The sequence below is a fragment of the Anomalospiza imberbis genome, chromosome 11 (genome assembly GCF_031753505.1).
Source record: "Anomalospiza imberbis isolate Cuckoo-Finch-1a 21T00152 chromosome 11, ASM3175350v1, whole genome shotgun sequence".
Taxonomy (NCBI): domain Eukaryota; kingdom Metazoa; phylum Chordata; class Aves; order Passeriformes; family Viduidae; genus Anomalospiza; species Anomalospiza imberbis.
This window is the reverse complement of record NC_089691.1, coordinates 7,625,291-7,642,158: the sequence shown is the minus strand read 5'-3', so window position 1 is coordinate 7,642,158 and position 16,868 is coordinate 7,625,291. Positions and strand designations below refer to the sequence as shown.

Sequence of the window (16,868 nt, the reverse complement as noted above, 5' to 3'; positions counted from 1 at the left end):
ACATATGAAGTCTTATTGACCAATATAAGGAAATAACAATACAGAGAAGTTTAAATAAAGTTCAAGTTAAAAGAATCTTGCTACAAGCTCTTGGTTTACAGTTCATTAGTTATTGAAAGACACAGGATAACAAGACATAATGATCAACTCTGTATTAGCATATCTGCAGCAGAGTTAAAGCTATGCCTTTGCAGCTTACATTTTTTTTTAAATTTTCCAAATCACCCTTCCTCAAGTTTTTCAGGAGGAGGAATGCTAGGTTCACTTTCTATTAACTTCCACTTTCTTCCCTGAAGCAAACTTTGGGCAATGGAGAAAGACAAACTTCCCACAAACTTGGGGATTCTCGTAACTTTGTATTTGTAGCATGGAAACGATTCAGACTGTTGGCAGAGAAGGTATTTTATGACCAAGTCAGCAAAGGCAGCCCTCATCTGCAAGAGAATCTACAGCCTGCAAACACACAGGAATGCCTCATGCATCTCCTTGTACACGGCTTGTGATGAATAAGAAAACAAAACAAAACCACTGCTGAAAGCGAGCGCTGGCAGAAGTGCATCCCCAGCACTGCAGTGACAATAATAATCAGACTTCAGAATTAACAACCACCTATCAAAAGTGGGAAGATACAAACATGTGTCAAAGGTATGACAGAGTGTGGGTGACTTATTATAAAAAAATAAACCAAAAATATCCTACTCATATAAAAGTGGCAGTGGTAAAAAAGGCAAATTCCTGCTGTGGGGGAAGAGAGCCACCTGTGGGCATGCATAACTGCCCTGTATTCAATCTGTTCTGTAAATCATTCTCTGCACTTCTTTGGCATCCACAGCGGGTGAAAACTGCTGAGCCCTGTAACTCTTTCTGTGAGGAAGCATCAGAAACATCTAGAATATACCTACTCAACATGACAGTATGCAATAGCAACTCTAAAAACAATCCACAAAGACTCTCAACATTCACAGCAGACTACACGAAACCTGCTTAAAGCAGAAAAGTTTGTTATATATTTTATTTTTAGAAGTCTCTATCTTTCCCTTGATGTGGTTTTCTACCAATACTCAAACTTCTCCCCAAGATATTTCATGAAATACTTGAAAGTATTTACAGTTACAGTTACTGTACATACAGTCTCCAAGTCCCAAACATCTACAGTGCAGGTGCATCATTAATTCAGTCCATCCCAAAAGTGGGTTCAGCCACCATCAAGACCTTCCCTGCAATCCCAGCTCCATTCCCCAGCAACACCAGCCCACTGCCAGCAGCTAATTACCAAACCCATCATAGATGAGGCTCCTCAAAGGACTACAGCCACTTAAAGGCATTTAAAAGCTGCTGTGGAACTTTTAATGCAAGACACGTTTGCCAAAGGCCAGTTTCAGATTGAAGCCCAGAACTTCTCAGTCTGACACAGCTGCCAGGAAACACATCCTGAGGGAAGGATCCGAGTCACACAGTGTTTCAATTCATGAAAAACACTATGAACATGTTTAGGTTCCTCCATTTCTATCTCCCAGCAGATCAGGAGGGAACAAGCAAGCTCATCTCCTGCAGAAACAGGTTTTCCACTGACTTTCTCTGAAAGGATTGTGATTTTTTATAGATTCAAAATGCAAATGCACTGGTAGCAACCTGAATTCAGGAACCTGTTCTCTGAGCAGTGATTACACACTTGCTCTCTCTAGCTGAAAAGCATAGCTGCTTTTAGTTTCTGATTGCATATCTTCTAATTATTAGTTTTATCAAAGGAACTGAATTGATGGCACAAGCTATTTTTACAAAAGCAGACAAACAGGACAAAGTATTCCAGGTAAAAGATGAATAGAGGCAAGAATGGTTTTTGACTACGAAACCTCATGACATAAGTTTATTCAAGCAATTTTTCTTTAGGCTTGCACACAACATTTAGGCAGAGAACAAGACATGCACATCAACTGCTATAAGAAATGGATACTTGATTTACAATAATTCTAAATATTTCCTTAACAGAGAATTTTTTTTCCACAAAAATAATTTATGAAATAATACCACTAATATTTTATCAAGCTATCAGCCTAAAATATTAAATAATCCAAGGAATTTGTAATCCTTATTTCTAGACTACTGGAAAAGATGAGTTTTTGAATGGTATTAAGAGCAGAAGAGCATTCAAAAGACATTCTGAAATCTCTCGACTGTCAAGTTCATGTCCAACCCTCATCTCTATACTCATCTTCATTTTTCTTTTGCCAGTTCCCTCCCACATTTCCTTCCTCACAGTTTCTTCCTCTCCAACAAATCAGGCACCATCCCTGCTTGTGAAAGCAAACCAGCTGCAGCTCCTGAAGGAATGAGGTCTGAAGATGGACAGCCTGTCACCTTCAATCACTCATGAACACCTACAGGCTCTCCTTTCTGAGCCAGCTGCAGAGCAGGCTTGTGTGTGCCACAACCTCCCCCTGCTATAGACAGAATCACAATATTTCCACCACAAAAGCCAGTCTTGATAAAGAAATGCTTTAACTCCAGCCAGGGATTGCCTCACTACCAAGAAGATAGGTGGTCTAACCCAACTCCTGCCATTAGCATAAGACCAAGCTGCTAATTAGCAGAGGAACAGCAGATGTGTATTTACCACAGCACCCATTAGCACAGAACTCCAGAGACGTTTCTCCAGCTCCCAGACTAATGGGGACCTCGGGCTGCACATCCTACCCAAGGTTTTAGGCACTGCTGTGGATCACTTCACTCTGAAAATCCAGGTCCAAACTGCTGAACTTTAGGAATCAAGTGCTGGATTGGATGTGAGAGGGGACAGCGAGCTGTCCCCGTGCTGCCTCTGGTTCCTCCTGCTGCCTGCAGCACTCGGGCTGACAGGACAACTGCTGCCAGCGCGAGAAAAAGGAGAAGCAGCACTTCATTTCAGCCCTTTTTAATTTATTTTGTCAAAGAAAGACTAGCAAGCAGTGAAGGAAAACTCTCCAGCAAACTGCCTTAAGTAGAATGCTCCTGTGAAATCACACCAACAGACGTCATCCTTTTCGCATCCTCTCCAAAGTGTTTCCCCCAGGAACCTAAATCAATAATCTTAAGCAATAGCAACTGCACACACAAAGCAGGCTGCTTTAAATATAACATGAAAAAGTACTGCTCATGTTGTTTTTAGGATTATGTGTTTTAATTACACCCCTTCGCTCTCCTTCTTGCTTTGTAATTGATTTTTCTTTTATCTTTAGAAGGCTAACTTTATGCATAAGAGGCTGTGGATGGCAGAGTTCAAGCCTTTCCCTGTAGAGTCCTGAGGTCTCCCACTGCTTTCCAAGATTTTATTCACATTTTGTTTTAAAAGGGTTCCAGCTCAGATTAGCAAATGGGTTTTTAATGGAAATGCATGCATGTCTAGGGGAGGTGCATTATAAGGATAAGATGCAAAAATTTCCCTTTTTATCTGAAGGAACCCAGAAATATCAGTGTCCCAAGTTCCATCACAAATCTCTTAGAAGTGCTCAACCAGCAGATATTTACAGGACACACAATTCTGTGTGAAATTACAGATCTGGGTACCATAACATATTTTTCATTCTACCTGTGAGACCCAACAAATCTCACAAAGACAAGCTGGCTTGAATACACTGCCATTGTGTCAGCAATACATGCTCCTGGCTGCCTGATGCCCTGACACAACTTCTTGTGTGCAAAAAGAAAATCCCTCTCCAGCTATCATTACTGACCGAGCAGAACCCAGCCACTATTTCAGTTCCACTGCCAGCACATCTCTTAACATTATGTCCAAGCAGAAATAACAAGAGGCTAAAAGCACAGAAATATGGTTCCTTCTCACAGCCTGGATTACTTCATACACTTTAGGTGTTAAAGCAGTGCCCCAGCCTTTCAAGTGAAGTAAGTGAAGTTTCATAACAGGCTGAGAAAACATCTCAGAGTAACAAGGCTTTAAATGTGGCACTTTAACTGCAGAAAACTGAGAAAAACATACACACTAGGCTGGCTATAATGCCAGTATCGGTCTTCCTGGATTGATTAATTCCAAGAGACTTCAGGCATCAACATAAATAATCATCAGAAGTCCCCTAATTCAATCTTGGAACATCTTCAACCAAACATGACCTTCAAACCCTCTGATGGGGAGCCAAACAGGCACCTATTCTCACGCAGCTGATGAGCTGTGCCTGCACTATCCACTGAAACCATCCATGCACTGTCCATGCTGTTTTCACTTGCTAAAGCTCCCTTTGAGTCATCTACTGCCCCTGCACATGCAAACTGAGATGGCAGAACACAAACAGAATTACTGTATTACGAGCTGTGCTGAACCATGGCATTCTGTCTAGGCAATGCCACAAAAATATGGCATTGCCTTTTTTTATTGCTCATTAATTGATGTGCTCCCTTCTCATTACTCCCTTTGAAAAGTACTGAAAGCTTAAAATGAAAGGAGAAAAAAAATATGGAGAAAAGAAAGACAACAGCTTTTAACTACACGTTTTGAATCACAAGAACATTAACAGGCCTACAGGCCTAAGAACAGTTAAAGCACAGGGTTTTAGTGAAGAGCTCACAGTAAGGGATGATGCTCTTATTATCCCAACATCAGGAATGGTAAAATTACAAGAAAATCCGTTCACATTTTAAGATTTTTTTTCTTCATGTCTGTTCATATGGAGAGAAAAACAAGACTTGACCCTAAGGGCTCAAAAGACAGAGTGCAACTGAAAAAGATTTCTCTATTTTTAGGTGTACAGTTTCAAAGCTTGATCCTGACAACACTGGAACATTTACACTGTCATAAAAAGTGTTTTCAAATTCATACTTTTTGTTTCCCCCACTGAATTATTTTTGCAGCCCTTTCCCTGCAAAGTTCAATATGTATTTTTTCAGACATCACTGTGCTGCCATATGCAACCTTGTTTCATTAATACATACAAAAGAGAGATAATACTCTTCTATTCAGGTTCCACTTCAACTTTTGAATCATTAGTTGCAATCATTAAAACAGAATTTTAATACTGTAGCAGGATGTAATAAAAACAGTGCCTCAGAAAAACCAAAGGACAACTTTGTCCTGAAAAAGCTTCCTTAAGAAGTTATTTTATGAACCCTCCTGCATTTTCTTCCCCCATGTCAATATTCTACATCTAAATGTAGCCCATGGAAGTTCTTTAGAGCTAAACCCACTAGAAATACCTGCATGTATTTCAATCACATGCTTCTGCTGTGACATTCATTTTTAAGTATACTCTTGATTAAATGGAAAAGAAAACCGTTCATCTGGTTGTGTTTAAAAAACACATCTCTGCTGACAGCCCAAGTCTGTTTTGATTTGCTCCCTATAGAAATGGAGCTGCTAGAAAACATTAAGTGGCAAGTGCAGCACTGGATGTAAATTACACCATCTCCACTTAAGTGCTGCCCTCAGCAGCAACCCGAAATTGCACAGCCCAGCACTGCCACAATCGCTCCAGGAGCAACAGGGATGGAAAAAAATGAATTATCAGATCTCTATGCAAAGCAAGAACATCAATTGAGTGAAGAACTGGCCTAGAAAAATACTCCCTAAAAGCTTTCCAAAGTTGAGGTCAACGTCTCTGCAACATCTTAACTTTAATTCTCGGTAAGGTACTTTGTTAGCCTTTATGGTTATAAAAAGGGTCTTCTAAACACAAAATATTAAAAGCCCATTCCCTGATATGAGGGCTGGGCACACCCAGAAGAAGTGAATGGCCACAAAACTGCTGAGGTACAGACAAAGAGTGAATGGATTTTCCTAAAAGGCGAAGGAAAAACACTCATCAACAGCAAAATGAAATCACTTTTCTTAGTTCAACAATCTCCAACATACTTCTTACCTTATAGCAAAGTAAATCATGTGGAATATAAACCCTTTGGATTGTGCCATATTCCCATCCAATAGGGATTAAATGTAAGATGCATTTTCTCCTGTGCCCATCACACAGCTGTGGCCACAAGGCACCGTGGAGCCACCACAAGGAGACTGATTTCATCTTGTTCTTCCAGACCAGGGATGTTCATTTTGTCCTTTTCCAAACTGAAGCACCCACTGATCTAGTCACACCACAGCATGTAGGCTTGGTGTCTGGGAATACATATCTGAATTACCAGCATTTCAAAAGCTTCACAACCTGGGAACTACAGAATAATATTTTTTAGATGTTGAAAATATCAGTGTTAAATTCCATACCATATGCTGCACAGCAGATCTAGTCAAAGATCACTAAATGTTAACAGTTCATTAAATTAAGGCAATTTATCAACCAATTTGTCGAGAAGTAATAGTTTTAGAAAGCAGAGGACACAATCTGGGCATTAAGGCCAAACCCAAGTCCAGTGATCACCTCAGGTTAGAGGGTACTTTCATCCAATGAGACTTGAAATATTGTGGCGCTTCTTCTAGTACATCTCATACTTAAGTATGATTAAGGTTTATTATTAAGACATGAAATAATGACAGAAAGAAAAAGCTGCTGTTCACAATATCAGGAGGACTAATGACTGTACTGTGTCCTGCTTTTCAAGGGAAACACACAAACATTAGAGTGCAAAGTTTGAAAACAATACAGAACCATTCAGGAGATAAAAAATAAATGCTGTTTGCTAAGAACTGCAGAAGGATAATAGCAGATGAAATTAAAGGCAAGATAATGAGACACAGAAAAAGAAATAACCTCACCTATACAGTGTGATCTAAATTAGCTACTTCAACTCGGAATTTTGAAACTGTTACAACTAATTCTCTTGGAACATCAATTTCATACTCATTAAGAGCCTCAAGGAACGGAGAAGAAAACAACAAACACTGTACTACAACTCTAGAAATCCAGAGCCCCTTGAGATGGCCTGTAGGGCTGGTGTCAAACAGCCATGAAAATACTAAAAGATCCACAAAAAGAAGGTAAGAAACAGCATCAGAGGCTTGAAATATTTCTATACTAACAGGGATGGATGTACAGCCCAGTTTTATAGCAAAGATAAGAAACACCCAGAACCAGAAGAGCACCCCTGTCCAGCACTGCACACACAAGCTCCAGCATCTTCTGCACAACGCACGAGGTTTCCTTCTTCGAGCTGAACAGCGCAGCTACGGGAGAGCACGAGAGCTGTGCAAAGTCAAAACTAGCATCAAAAAGAACTACAAGGAAAGGTCATTCCCTATTTCTCCTAGCACAAGAACCAGAAAACACAGACTGAGCACCCTTTGACGTGGCACACAACAAACTGCAGACCCATAACCAGGTGTGCATTCAGAGGGGACAAAGGGGCAGAGAACAGCTCCGATGCCCGGCTCCTGCGCGGCCGCGTCACCTCGGGCACAGAGCGTGCCCAGCTCTACTTCACTGCCTCTTATCCTCATCTCGAGGGATTGCTGAGGTGAGGCACAGGACTAGGTGTCTGATCTGACACATGATGGCAATTTTTATGATCATCTCAATTTCAGCTAGACTTGAAGCCAGTCTTACTCCAGCAATGCAAAGAAATTTCTCAGCCACACCGGCAGTGGATTTTTGTTTCAAATCTCACTGCTAAGGCAGAATTTTACACACTGAAGTGGATTTCGCCATGCTGTTTGTCAGATGCATTAAGGTAAGGCAGATAATGAAGAAATCATACACCATTAGTCTTTGAAACCCAAAAAATACTGCTTCATTCAGAGACTTGTCCAGCCTGAGCACTGTAACCACTGTGACCCAGCTTTCTAAAACCACACCTCTTCAGAAGCATCAATGCTGCTATTTTTCTATAAAGATGACTTCAGCAAGTGATAGAAAGGTTTCTTTTTCAGCAATATTATCTACACTCACATTTGCATGTAAGAACGATCAAGACTAACAAAGTGTATTTTGATGTCAATACCTACATCACAGCACAAAAGGAAAGCATTTATATAAATTGCCTTAAATGAAAGCATACTAAACTGTGCAATACTGCTATTTCTCAATAACCTAAAAATAGTTCCCAGTAAGATGCAACCACTGTTTGGAAACAAAATATAAATGCAGAAGATTAAATCTGACTATCGAAATAAAAACTTAAGATTTACTATGAAAAGATAATTTCAGCACTTCTTATTAGATAATCCTAAGAATTATAATTTTTTTAAAGTTGCTTTTAGATGGAAATTGAACTTCAATTAGAAATAAAACTGAACTTTAATTGGATAATGAGTATTCTTACCTTAAAAGCATATACAGAGAAGGCAGAAACAAAAAAAAAAAAAAAATCTGATATTCATTAAGTAAGAACATAAGAGTTAAACCAAGGAACATTAACATCAGTTTAAAAATTTGTGGCTTTTATTGTCACCTTGCCCTTCCAGCTGTTACTCTGCTGTCTTTTTTTTGTGTGTATGAAGACCAGAAGAAGAACAAAACTTCCCTGATTCTTCAGTTTCCAGTCATTTTCTCTTTCTTACATAAGATGAACCAGTAAAAAAATCAAAACCAGACAAAGCAGCTGTTGGACACACTCCCTCTACACTTGCAGTGAGGGAGTTCTAGAATTATCTAGAACTGGCTTATTATCAAAACAAACTGGACTCATGTGCTTCAACCAAACCACTTCCCTAAATACATTGGTTTTCATTAAGGGGAGTGACAAAATACATGTCTAAATGTGCTAAGGAATAAGTTCAAAATGTAAGATTTGCCTGGAAGAAAAAGAGCAATTCAAAATTAGGCTCCTTCTCCCTTCCCAAAATCTATTTAAAAAGTTTAACAAATAACTTACAATATAAAATAATCACATGAAAAAGAAGACTTTTGCTCTTGGCCACTGGACTAAAAAGCCTCACAGTTAAATTGATTGGATTTTATTTTGCAAAAAGAGAAGGAAAAGCTCCCTGTGAGAGGGGAAGATTTCCCAGTGCCCGTGCCCATGGCCACATTCATTTAAAAGGAGTTGATTAGCTCGGTTCAATTGGCCAATTAGTGCTATATCTGTAACACTTGTGACTGATCCTGTGCTTGCATTATTTCTTAGGGCCATTAGTTTAACCCTCATGGTAACACTTTAAAGAGCAATGAGCAGAGTTAATCCTGGAAGGAATCACTGCCTCTTTCAATAATTTCTTTTTTAGGCTGTGCATTCTGTGAGTTTTGCTGGCCCAGCTGCAAGGAAGCATCTCCATGTTCTCCCCCTGCCTGTCTGCTTGGCATTCCCTACCTGGACATTTCTTTGGGAACCTAATGACAGGCTCTGTAATTTACTTAAAAACACAATTTGAACAATTCAGTGCTTAACACATTAATGGAGGCACATCTGGAACGTGACATTAGGAAAAAATAAGCAGTAAAATTTATTTATATGTGAGGGAAAGCCTATGTCTATAATACATACCCCTAGCATTTTTCCATACTGCTGTGAAACACCACAGCTTTTTCAGCACCATGTCCTCATTCAAAGTTACTGGGCACTAAAGCCAGCGTTGGCCTCCTTTCAAAAGTTGCTTTGACACCAAAGATACTCTCAAAAACCCACTGTGGTTTCAGACAAAGCTTTACAGTATAATAGAGTTTCATAGTCCTTAGATTTAAAATTTTAAATTTTTTTTTATGATTTCAAGACAAATAAGTTTCTTTTTTTAAACCAGAGGCCATGGCTCCCTGTGCAGAGAGCAAAGTGCATGCTTGAGCTGCAAATGTGAACATTACTACAGCTCCCAAGGAGGTGGGGAATCCTAAATGGATTTCATTCAGTCAGGCAACAAAAAGAAAAAATATACCATATAATAAAAAAATAAATTGTACATTTGTATGTATTTTCCCAGGTCAAGAGATCACAAAAAAGATAAGAAATGCCAGAGCATCACCTGCTCCAGCACAAAGAGGTGAGACACCCACAGGACTCGCAGAGCCATTTGTAATAAATGTGCACCCAGCATCAGAGGGGAAGTGCCTTCATTTCCTGACTTGATTGGTTTCTTCTGGAAACAATGACAAATCTGAAGGTGCTATTTATGGCTTTCTGTCACCCATTGCCAGAAGAAATAGTGACTACAGCCTCTAAATACATCAAGACAGTGTTCATCTTCTCCAATCCACTTGCTATCTACCTCAGGATCACTGCAGCAGTCCCTCACATCCTTGAAAAGGATTAAGTGACAAACAGCAAAACCTCGCAGGGTTCCCCACCACCACCATTATTTCCAACCAATGACCCAATTCTGCAAGACAGAGCACCTCTTGAGATATGCTGAGAGCCCTCAACTCCGATCAGCCAAAATGGGAGAGGAGGTCACTCAGCCCTGCATCATTTACTCTTCAAGAAAAAAATAATCCAAGATGCATGTCTTGTCCCACTGATCAGTACTGGTTTAATAGCTGCATCATTTTTAGATAACATCACATTCCACTAATCTCCTTCTCAACTCATCTGTTTGAAGAAAGAGATTGCTTCTGTGGTGAACAGAAGTGTCCTCAAGTGCAACAGCAAATAAACCAGTGTAAATGAAGTGCCACAGCAATATAAACAATGACCTTGAAAACCAGAAAACTGCTGCTCAGGAAGACTCTAGGGACAATAATCACATTTTAAATGTCCACATAATCTGAACAAATTGCTGAGATTACCTCTGTAGCTACAACTCACCTGCACTGTAGGTAAAAGCATCTGCAACCTGTCCATGTTCCATATCCCAAAGGGTGAAAAAAACCAAAACAAAATATATGGCTCCCACCAACTTTAAGTGAAGAGAAAACTCTTACTTGTGCATTATTTACCACAAGTAATCCATGCAGCAAAAAAGCTTGTGTCACTTAAGGATGCTCTGTCTTTTAAAAAAACAACACTTGAAAGAGCAGAAATCCCAGTACCAGAGCGAGGCATTACAGAAGAGATGGATGTGCTACTGCAAACCTCAGTGAAGCCCTTCCTACTTCAGGTTTTAACATTATTGCTTACCTGGTTATCCTAGCAAACAAGGCTCATTAGATCAACATGGAATACCTGCATGTGTGCATTTTTTGCCTCTCCTCTCAGGACTCTTCCCCAAACCAAGTCAACAAAACATGACTGAGGGTCTGGGGTTTCTGTGACACGAAGATCCAACAAATGTTGTACTAAGATGCTTATTTTCACAGGGAAAATAAATCTGAATATCACTGTCTCCATTGAGAGACGAATGAAGACATCCTAGATAATCCACAAGACATAAAGGAAGGGAAAAAGAGGACAGGCAGACAGATGAAGAAAGAAACCTGGGGACCTGGGCTTCCTCGGTCGCGTGGCACCCAGGCCTTCTTTATGTGCACAGTTCCCAGCTGAACACTCCTCAGTGGTGTCTGTGGGTGACAATCCAACACTCCCAAGCCAAACAAAGCAGAGAAGTACCCTGAATACTTATGGCTTTCCATCTTCAAAGGTTATTAAAGCATTCCCCTACCATTCAGGAACCACCATGCAGCTTTGCATTAGTTAAAATTCACTAATTTCCCAGAGATGTGGAGAGTCACCTGGAGAGTCCCAACTGATCGGCACAATATCTTGTTCCAGCCTAAGTTCACGCCCTCCTTTCTCACAGGGGAACATTTAAACTATTCAAACATGTAATTCCCCTAAGAGATGCCCTATTAAGAATACAGAGAAAAATTCATGTTGTAATGCTTTAATTCTACAGACCAGCCTTTACTAGGAATATTTAAAAAACCATAATCTCACCCATAAATAGGGGCAAAGCAATGATGATAATTGTTACGATGATTACTATTATTATTATTACTACTATTACTATTGCTACTATTATTATCATATGACCACCATCAATGCACAAAGATTGTCAGCAGTCTGGGAAAAAAGGAGGAAAAATCAACACAGATACAAAGTGAACAAAAAATGTGTGTCTCACATGCACAAAACCTAACTTAAAAAATGTATTTATATTCTGTACCCTGGGAACCAAAACTATTTTAAAATCAAAAGAGCACTAATTAGCATCTCAATGCTTCTTTCATAGGTTTTATCAATATAAAGAAAACTTCGCGCAGTAGAAAGAATTACGCATTAAAGTCAGAAAAATATATAATTACAATAAAGTATCATTGCACTGGTGTCATGGCTTTAAAAATCATAGGATACTAATATAAATTTCAGATAAAAATTTACTCTCATTTTTGACTTTTTCTGAACTTCAAGAATGGGAACTGCTAAATGTCACATTCAGGACATTTTCAGGATCTCACACACTAACAGAGTGTTTGCCTTCAGCACCATTTCAACATGCATTTGAATCAAAATTAAAAAAAAAAAAATCAACTCATTCCCCTTTATTCTATCCCTTGACTTTTCAAGTAAGAAAGTAATCCTGAGAGGGAGAACCCCCATGACCTTAAAAGCTTTAAATAACACCCACTTCAAATTTAAACATATGACCTAAAACTTGACAGCCACTTCCCAAAAGCAAAAGGAAAGGAGCACAAAGTCCAGCCCACTACCAGCAGCAACACTGATGCTCCAAGAGACCAAAACAAAGATGACACATAAAATTTGCTAATCATCAAGCAAGATTAGTCAGATGAACAACACAAAAGAAAGCTGTTATAGGTCCAGAAAACATTTGTAACTTGAACAGGCTACACTGTTTCAAGTCAATGACCAATCCATAAAACACAGAATTGCACACTTAAAAAGTCAAGAATCCAAATCCCAAGATAATTCTGTAGCATTAAGTCTGCCATGTCATTATAGGAACAATGGATGTAATGCAAGCCCTGTGGTTTTAGACACTGGAAGTTCTTTCTCCAAAATGCCCCTTGCTAAGCACCTCCAGGTTTAACTTTCCCATGCCCTTAAAGGACACTGTAGTGGATTTAACATGAATCATTTCACTGTCAGCGTGTTCATGTAATTAAGTTGCCACGTGCCTCAAGTGCATCACTTGTAGGACAATTACTTTAGTCAAGCCAGCACCAAATGACTGTATTGATGTCTGCATCACTGCATGATGATCATGCCACGGCCAAACTTCACAACTGGAAGCACAGCAGTGATGTTAAGGTGAATTCCAAATACGGTGGAGTCAAAAGGCAACCACAACGGAAAGGTTGTGGTCTACAGCTGTCACTGGTCTGCCATGAAATGACAAAAAATCCCCTGAAAAGTGTTACCAAAACATACCATGGCACATGTTGTTTTTGCAGTACTCACTAACATCTTTCCCCTGGCAGTGAAAGGGCTCCCAGAATATAAAGATCACACCATGCAAACTCTATCAGTCATTAACATGTCAGCTTACACTTAATCCACCTCTTCCACCCAGCAATTGCTTAGGAGATTTGCCAGGTTTAACAATCAGATAAGGTAACTCAATGCCGGCAAATTAATAATACGGGGGGAAAAACCAGCAAAGGAAAACCCATAAAGATCAATAACTACAGAGATCTGCCACTGTTTCCCTGCTCTCTGCCTTGCACTGCTGTCTCCCGTGAGAAGGAGCGTGTCAGCTCTAATGTGACAGGATCTTGAGGTGTCCCAGGCTAAGTGCCTGCCACAGACACACCGAACAACGGCAGAGCCATTCTCCCAACACTCCCGTGCCATCTCCTAACTGTGAGTCATTGAAAAAGGCAGTGAGAACAGTTTTATTTGGTTGTCCGTCTTGTCCATAAGCATCTTCCCAACACAGGTTCTGGGAAGAACCAGATTTCATTCTCATCCCTCAATCACAGCAACAATCCACAAACCAAAGGCAAAAGAGGAAGTGGCTGTATCGAAGGCAGGAAGGCCACTAAGCCTTCTCCCTAGAGATGATCTTTTACATAGACAGATACTTTTAAACTTTTTTTTAAATTGTAAAATCCATGTCAGCACCACCTACCACACAATAAACCTAGGCTTTCAGTTAATTGATCTATTTTTATCTTCACATTGATTTACTTAGTCCTAACAGTTGGCTATTTTGAAACAGTAATCACAGACCGCAGCCAGACCAGGAATCCATCCTGCTGGATGCTGTAGATGCTACAAGTTACAGCTCCACTCCCGAAGGAGCAAGACTTCTTGCAATTAACAACTTCTCTTACAAATCAGATGTTTCTGACCAGTTCACTCACATCACAAACCTTACGTAGATTGCAACAATGGTATTTCTGTAGTTACAAGGTAGGTTATCATTTTCTCCAGCGTGAGTTTTGGTGGTGCACCTTATATTCTGCCTCACAGAACTGTTCGCTATGGTAACCTCCTGGGCTACTGACAGCAGCCAGCTCCCATGAAGGAAGGAAGGTACAGCAAAGAAGCAGTAAGTTAGGCCTTTTCTTCTGCTGCAAAACCTCTTCCACCAGAATTCTGCTGCCGGAGTGTGTGAAACTGACAGGGCTGAGGGTTACCGTGTACAACCTTTTTATAATGGCAACAAGTTTCTCCAAAGTAGATATAATTGTTTCGCCAAAGCATGCATGTGACTGAAACAGACATCACTGGCCTATTTCTCAATAAATAAGGGCCTTGCAGAACTGCAATAGCGAACGTAGTCACAAATTCACAATTAACTGCCCGCGCTGTTTTTCTTCTCCTTTCATTATTTCCACTGTGTAGGGGGTGGGGAGGCTGGGAGCAAGTTTGCAAAAGCCACAGACGGAAAACTTGCTCAGTCCTTCCGATGCGGGCATTCCGCCCTCCCGCTTCCAGCGGGCGCTGCCCGGGCGGGAGCCCTCCCGCAGCCGCTGCCCCGGCGCCGCTCCCTCCCCAGCCCGAAGTTGGCGTCCCGGGGCATCCCCGGCGGCCGCCCGGGCAGTGTCACCGGCGCCCGATTTACGACTTCAGGTGCAGGAGCGGCGGGCAGCGCAGACCGACTCCCCGAGAGACAAAGGCTGTGTGTCGCTCGCCGGAGCGCCGCCGGGCGCTGAGCCGCCGGAGGTGCGGAGCGGCGGCGGCGGGCGCGGCGCGCACACAATGCCCGGCCCCGCGGCAGCGCAGGCCCCGCAGCGCGGGCGGCGGCGCTGCGGGAGAGCCGGCGGCGCGGCCGCGGAGGCGGCGCCCGCCCGTCTCCCCCCACACCCACTCACCCAGCCCGACCGGGAGGCGAGAGCCGCTCGCTGACGGGCCACTTGACGGGGACCGACGCCAGCCGCTGCCCCGGGCGGGACGCGCGCCGCGCCGAGCGGAGCGCGGCCGCGCCCGGCGGGGGTGCGGAGCGGAGCGGGGTTTAAAGGTCCCCTTCCACCGCCATTTTGAGGGGGAGGGGGGCGAGCGAGAGGCGCTCGGTGGGCTCGGCCCCCCGCGGGCGCGGGCAGGGACCGGCCCCGCCGGCGCGGCGCGCACAAAGTTCCCGCGGGGGCCGGGCGCGTCCTCGGGCGGGCGCGGGGCCGGCCGGGAGGGCAACTTCGGCCGAGCGCGCCGCGGGACGCCGCGGGCCCCTGGCGGGAGCGCGCAGAGTTGCGCGCGGGCAGTTGCGCGCCGGCGCCCGGCCAGCGCCGCGCATCGCTCCTCGGCGCGGCCGAAGGCGCGTCCCCCCCGCGCTGCCGCCTCCCCGCCGCGCTCCGCCTGCCTCTTCCCTCCTCCTCCTCCTCCTCCTGCCTCGCCGCCTTTTTCCCGCATCCAAACTTCGTGAGCCCGGAAAAAGCCTCCGGGCCCCGCGCCCCGCCGGCAAAACGCCCCCAACAGCTGCGCCCCGGGCCGCTCCGCCCGCGCGCGGGCGCCGCCGCCGCCCGCCTCACCTGCGGGGAGTTTTTCCAGCCCTGCGCCGCTGCCGGGGCTCGGGCTCCCCGGCGCTCCGCTCACTGCCTCATTCCAATATGGCACGGCCCGCCAGAGCGCATGCGCCCGCCGCCCGCCCGCCTGCCTCCCCCCTCCCGCCCCTCCGCCCTCCCCTCCCCTCCCGGCTTTTCGGGCGCTCCGGCTCCCTCCTGCCGCGGGCGCGCCGAGCCCGCCGCCGCCCGCCCGGCCCCGCGGGGTCTGGCCCCGACCCCGCCCCCGCCGCGCTGCCCCGGGCTGCTGCCCCCGGACACCTGCTCCCGCCGCGCCGGGGGCAGCGCGGGCTCGGCCGCCGGTAACGGGACGCGCCGCCGCCGCGACTCTGCCGGGGCGGGGCGGGCGTCCACGCCCTGCCCGGGCGCCGCGGGAAGGGACACGGCCCGGCGGGCGAGGGGGGCGGTCGGTGCCTGCCGCGGGATGCGCGGTCCCGACTCCATCCCCCCCGCCCCGGCGAGGATTTAGCCCCCTTCCCCTCGGAGAGAAGCCGGCCCCGTCGGTGCCTCCCCCCGCGGGGCCGCGCAGCCGGCGGGGCCGCGCCAGCGCCGCAGTTGGCGGGGAGCGGGCGGGCGGCACCGGCCGTGTCGTCCCCCCCACCCAGGGCGGAGACCGGCGCCCCGCGCACTCGCCGCCGCTGCCCGCGGCGCAGCGAAGCGAAAGAAAAAGGAAGCGGGTTGTGCAACACCGCGCTCCTGCCCGTGCGGCGGGGACGGAGGGGCGGAAAGGGAGAGCCCCCCGCCCCGATCCTCACAGCCGGTCCCCACCGAGGCGGTGGCCGACAACGAGCACGCCGGTCGGCGGGAGACAGCGGGAGCAGCGCGCGAAAAGCTTTTGCGCTCCCCGGGAGCGCATCCGCCCGCCGGCGGCGGCGGCCGGAGACGGCGGCGGGAGCGCTGCGGCCGCGCTCCGCTCCGCTCGCCGCCGGGAGGGACGCGCTCCCGGGCCGCGGGCTCTCGGCCGGCTCGCCCAGCCCGCGGGCACCGGGGCTTATCCGTGCGTACGTGCCCTCGCGTCGTGCTGGACACCAGTTGCTACCGACCCGAAATGATTGTTCGAGGCGAAGAGCAGGCGGATGGAGTGAGCTGTATGGTTTGTCTCTGGAGCAAAGAAGTGCCAACAAATAAAGAGAGCGGCAGAGCCGGAACGGCGGGCAGGAAGAACGAATGGAACCA

The 16,868-nt window shown here is 45.2% G+C and overlaps 1 protein-coding gene across 3 annotated transcripts in view; it reads right to left on the bottom strand.

Moving 5' to 3' along the window:
• Nucleotides 1-16,868, bottom strand: part of SFMBT1 (Scm like with four mbt domains 1) — a 66,864-nt gene extending 49,996 nt beyond the window's left edge. The window contains exon 1 of one of the 3 annotated variants that reach the window (XM_068201659.1): nucleotides 16,736-16,868. The gene's annotated coding sequence lies outside the window, so the exon portion shown is untranslated. Of the gene's footprint in view, nucleotides 1-15,662; nucleotides 15,795-15,953; nucleotides 16,145-16,735 lie in introns of those variants that run through there. The other 2 variants (XM_068201660.1, XM_068201658.1) reach the window with 2 other exon arrangements.